The sequence below is a fragment of the Arachis stenosperma genome, chromosome 6 (genome assembly GCF_014773155.1).
Source record: "Arachis stenosperma cultivar V10309 chromosome 6, arast.V10309.gnm1.PFL2, whole genome shotgun sequence".
Taxonomy (NCBI): domain Eukaryota; kingdom Viridiplantae; phylum Streptophyta; class Magnoliopsida; order Fabales; family Fabaceae; genus Arachis; species Arachis stenosperma.
The window spans coordinates 127491747-127496951 of NC_080382.1; the positions used below are offsets into that span (position 1 = coordinate 127491747).

Consider the following 5205-nt stretch of genomic DNA (forward strand, 5'->3'; position numbering starts at 1 on the left):
ACTTTGAGCTTAAGCCTCAATTAGTTTCTCTAATGCAACAGAATTGCAAGTTCCATGGACTTCCAATGGAAGATCCTCATCAGTTCTTAGCTGAATTCTTGCAAATCTGTGACACAGTCAAGACTAATGGGGTTAACCCTGAGGTCTACAGACTGATGCTATTCCCTTTTGCTGTAAGAGACAGAGCTAGAATATGGTTGGATTCTCAACCTAAAGAAAGCCTGGACTCTTGGGAAAAGCTAGTCAATGCCTTCTTGGCAAAGTTCTTTCCACCACAAAGATGGAGTAAGCTTAGAGTGGAAGTCCAAACCTTCAGACAGAAGGATGGAGAATCCCTCTATGAAGCTTGGGAAAGATACAAACAATTAATCAGAAGATGTCCCTCAGACATGCTTTCTGAATGGAGCATCATAGGTATTTTCTATGATGGTCTCTCTGAACTATCCAAGATGTCTTTGGATAGCTCTGCTGGAGGATCTCTTCATCTGAAGAAGACGCCTGCAGAAGCTCAAGAATTGATTGAAATGGTTGCAAATAACCAATTCATGTACACTTCTGAAAGAAATCCTGTGAACAATGGGACTAGTCAGAAGAAAGGAGTTCTTGAGATTGACACGCTCTGAATGCCATATTGGCTCAGAACAAGATATTGACTCAACAAGTCAATTTGATTTCTCAAAGTCTGTCTGGAATGCAAAATGCACCAAACAGTACTAAGGAGGCTTCATCTGAGGAAGAAGCTTATGATCCTGAGAACCCTTCCATGGAAGAGGTGCATTACCTAGGAGAACCCTATGGAAACACCTATAATTCTTCATGGAGAAATCACCCAAATCTCTCATGGAAGACTCAAGAGAGACCTCAACAAGGTTTCAATAACAATAATGGTGGAAGAAACAGGTTTAGCAATGGCAAGCCTTTTCCATCATCTTCTCAGCAACAGACAGAGAGTTCTAAGCAGAGTACTTCTGACTTAGCAACAATGGTCTCTGATCTAATCAAAACCACTCAAAGTTTCATGAATGAAACAAGGTCCTCCATTAGAAATTTGGAAGGACAAGTGGGACAGCTGAGCAAGAAAATTACTGAACTCCCTCCTAGTACTCTCCCAAGTAATACAGAAGAAAATCCAAAAGGAGAGTGCAAAGCCATAACCATGGCCGAATGTGGAGAGGAAAGAGAGGAGGAGGACGCCACTGAGGAAGACCTCAGTGGGCGTGTACCAATCTCCTCTGAGTTCCTCAATGAGGAACAATGGGAATCTGAGGCTCAAATTGAGACCATAGAGATTCCATTGGACTTACTTCTGCCTTTCATGAGCTCTGATGAGTATTCTTCCTCTGAAGAGGATGAGTATGTCACTGAAGAGCAAGTTGCTAAATACTTTGGAGCAATCATGAAACTAAATGACAAGTTATTTGGAAATGAGACTTGGGAGGATGAACCTCCCTTGCTCACCAAAGAACTGGATGACTTGTCTAGGCAGAAACTGCCTCAAAAGAGGCAAGATCCTGGGAAGTGCATGGATGAATCCATCATCCTTGGCAGACCCTTCCTAGCCACAGCAAAGGCTGTGATTGATGTTGATAGAGGAGAGTTGATCATTCAAGTGAATGAAGAATCCTTGGTGTTTAAGGCCCAAGGACATCCCTCTATCATCATGGAGAGGAAGCATGAAGAGCTTCTCTCAAAACAGAGCCAAGCAGAGCCCCCACAGTCAAACTCTAAGTTTGGTGTTGGGAGGCCACAACCAAACTCTAAGTTTGGTGTTGAACCCCCACATTCAAACTCTAAGTTTGGTGTTGGGAGGTCCCAACACGGTTCTGAGTATTTCTGAGGCTCCATGAGAGTCCTCTGTCAAGCTAATGACATTAAAGAAGCGCTTGTTGGGAGGCAACCCAATGTTTTATGGTTAACTATTTTCTTTTGTTATTTTATCTTTTTTGTAGGTTGATGATCATAAGAAGTCACAAAAACAATGAAAAAAGCAAAACAGAATGAAAAACAGGAAGAAAAACAGCACACCCTGGAGGAAGAAGCTGCTGGCGTTTAAACGCCAGTAAGCCTAGCAGTTGGGCGTTTAACGCCCAGTCTGGCACCATTCTGGGCGTTTAACGCCAGAAAGGGGCACCAAACTGGCGTTAAACGCCAGAAAAGGGCAACAACCTGGCGTTAAACGCCAGGAATGGGCACCAGCCCGGCGTTTAACGCCAGAAATAGCTCAAAACGTGATTTTGAGCAACATTTGGTGCAGGGATGACTTTTCCTTGACACCACAGGATCTGTGGACCCCACAGGACCCCACTATCACTCTCTCTCTTCTTCCCCCATTCACCAATCACCTCAATACCTCTTCCCCAAAAACCCTTCACCTATCAAATCCCATCTTTCTCTTCACCACTCACATCCATCCCTCATAAAACCCCACCAACCTCACCCTTCAAATTCAAACCACTTTCCCTCCCAAACCCACCCATAATGGCCGAACCTTTACCCCCCTCTCTCCTATAAATACCCTTCTTCAACCCTTCATTTTCACCCAACCTAAACACCCTTTCTTACCCTTCTTGGCCGAACACACCACCTTCTCCCTTTTCCTCATTTCTTCTTCTTCTACTCTCTTCTTTCTTCTTTTGCTCGAGGACGAGCAAACATTTTAAGTTTGGTGTGGTAAAAGCGTTGCTTTTTCATAACCATTTATGGCATCCAAGGCTGGAGAAACCTCTAAAAAGAGGAAAGGGAAGGCAAAAGCTTCCACCTCCGAGTCATGGGAGATGGATAGATTCCTCTCAAGGGTGCATCAAGTCCACTTCTATGAAGTTGTGGCCTTGAAGAAGGTGATCTCCGAGGTCCCCTTTTCACTCAAAAAGGGTGAATATCCGGAGATCCGCCATGAGATCCGAAGAAGAGGTTGGGAAGTACTCACCAACCCCATTCAACAAGTCGGAATCTTGATGGTTCAAGAGTTCTATGCCAATGCATGGATCACCAAGAACCATGACCAAAGTGTGAACCCGAATCCAAAGAATTATCTCACTATGGTTCGGGGGAAATACTTGGATTTTAGTCCGGAGAGTGTGAGGGTGGCGTTCAACTTGCCTATGATGCAAGGAGATGAGCACCCTTACACTAGAAGGGTCAACTTTGATCAAAGGTTGAACCAAGTCCTCACAACCATATGTGAAGAGGGCGCACAATGGAAGCAAGATTCAAGAGGAAAGCCGGTTCAATTGAGAAGGCATGACCTCAAGCCCGTGGCTAGAGGATGGTTAGAGTTCATACAACGCTCAATCATTCCCACTAGCAACCGGTCCGAAGTTACCATAGACCGGGCTATCATGATCCATAGCATCATGATTGGAGAAGAAGTGGAAGTTCATGAGGTTATAGCCCAAGAACTCTACAAGGTGGCGGACAAGACCTCCACTTTGGCAAGATTAGCCTTTCCTCATCTCATCTGCCACCTCTGTTATTCAGTTGGAGTTGACATAGAGGGAGATACCCCCATTGATGAGGACAAGCCCATCACCAAGAAAAGGATGGAGTACACAAGAGACCCCTCTCACCATGAGATCCCTGAGATTCCTCAAGGGATGCACTTTCCTCCACAAAATTATTGGGAGCAACTAAACACCTCCCTAGGAGAGTTGAGTTCCAACATGGGACAACTAAGGGTGGAGCATCAAGAACACTCCATCATCCTTCATGAAATTAGAGAAGACCAAAGAATCATGAGGGAGGAGCAACAAAGACAAGGAAGAGACATTGAGGAGCTCAAGCACTCCATAGGATCTTCAAGAGCAAGAAAGAGCCGCCATCACTAAGGTGGACCCGTTCCTTGATTTCCTTGTTCTTTATTCTTCTGTTTTTCGATTTTTATGCTTATGTTATCCATGTTTGTGTCTTGTGATCATTAGTGTCTTAGTGTCTATGCCTTAAAGTTATGAATGTCCTATGAATCCATCACCTTTCTTTAATAAAAACGTGCTTAATTGAAAAGGAAAGAATTGCATGAATTCTGAATTTTATAATAGTTTAATTATTTTGATGTGGTGGCAACACTTTTGTTCTCTGAATGTATGATTGAACAGTGCATATGTCTTTTGAATTTGTGGTTCATGAATGTTGGCTCTTGAAAGAATGATGAAAAAGGAGACATGTTACTGAGGATCTGAAAAATCATAAAAATGATTCTTGAAGCAAGAAAAAGCAAAAAAAAAAAGAGAAGAAAAACCGAAAAAAAAAAGAGAAAGAAATAAGAGTTGTGATCCAAGGCAAATAAGAGTGTGCTTAAGAACCCTGGACACCTCTAATTGGGGACTTTAGCAAAGCTGAGTCACAATCTGAAAAGGTTCACCCAATTATGTGTCTGTGGCATGTATGTATCCGGTGGTAATACTGGAAGACAGAGTGCTTTGGGCCACAGCCAAGACTCAATAAATAGCTATGTTCAAGAATCATCATACTTTACTAGGAGAATCATTAACACTATCTGGATTCTAAGTTCCTAAAGAAGCCAATCATTCTGAATTACAAGGGATAGAGTGAGATGCCAAAACTATTCAGAGACAAAGAGCTGAAAGCCCCGCTCATCTAATTAATACTGATCTTCATAGATATTTTTGGAGTTCATTGCATATTCTCTTCTTTTTATCTTATTTGATCTTCAGTTGCTTGGGGACAAGCAACAATTTAAGTTTGGTGTTGTGATGAGCGGATAATTTGTATGCTTTTTGGCATTATTTTTAGTATGTTTTTAGTATCTTTTAGTTAGTTTTTAGTATATTTTTATTAGTTTTTAGTTAAAATTCACTTTTCTGGACTTTACTATGAGTTTGTGTGTTTTTCTGTGATTTCAGGTATTTTCTGGCTGAAATTGAGGGATCTGAGCAAAAATCTGATCCAGAGACTCAAAAGGACTGCAGATGCTGTTGGATTCTGACCTCCCTGCACTCGAAGTGGATTTTCTGGAGCTACAGAAGCCCAATTGGCGCGCTCTCAACGGCGTTGGAAAGTAGACATCCTGGGCTTTCCAGCAATATATAATAGTCCATACTTTGCCCAAGATTTGATGGCCCAAACCGGCGTTCAAAGTCACCTCAAGAAATTCCAGCGTTAAACGCCGGAACTGGCACCTAATTGGGAGTTAAACGCCCAAACTGGCACTAAAGCTGGCGTTTAACTCCAAGGAGAGTCTTTACACGA

At 42.6% G+C, this 5205-nt stretch overlaps 1 non-coding gene across 1 annotated transcript; it reads right to left on the reverse strand.

The window, feature by feature from the left end:
- Positions 1-287: 287 nt before the first annotated feature.
- LOC130938429 (small nucleolar RNA R71) lies at positions 288-395 on the reverse strand. The gene has a single exon (XR_009069595.1). It is a non-coding gene; the product is annotated as a small nucleolar RNA R71 (small nucleolar RNA).
- Positions 396-5205: the final 4810 nt, after the last annotated feature.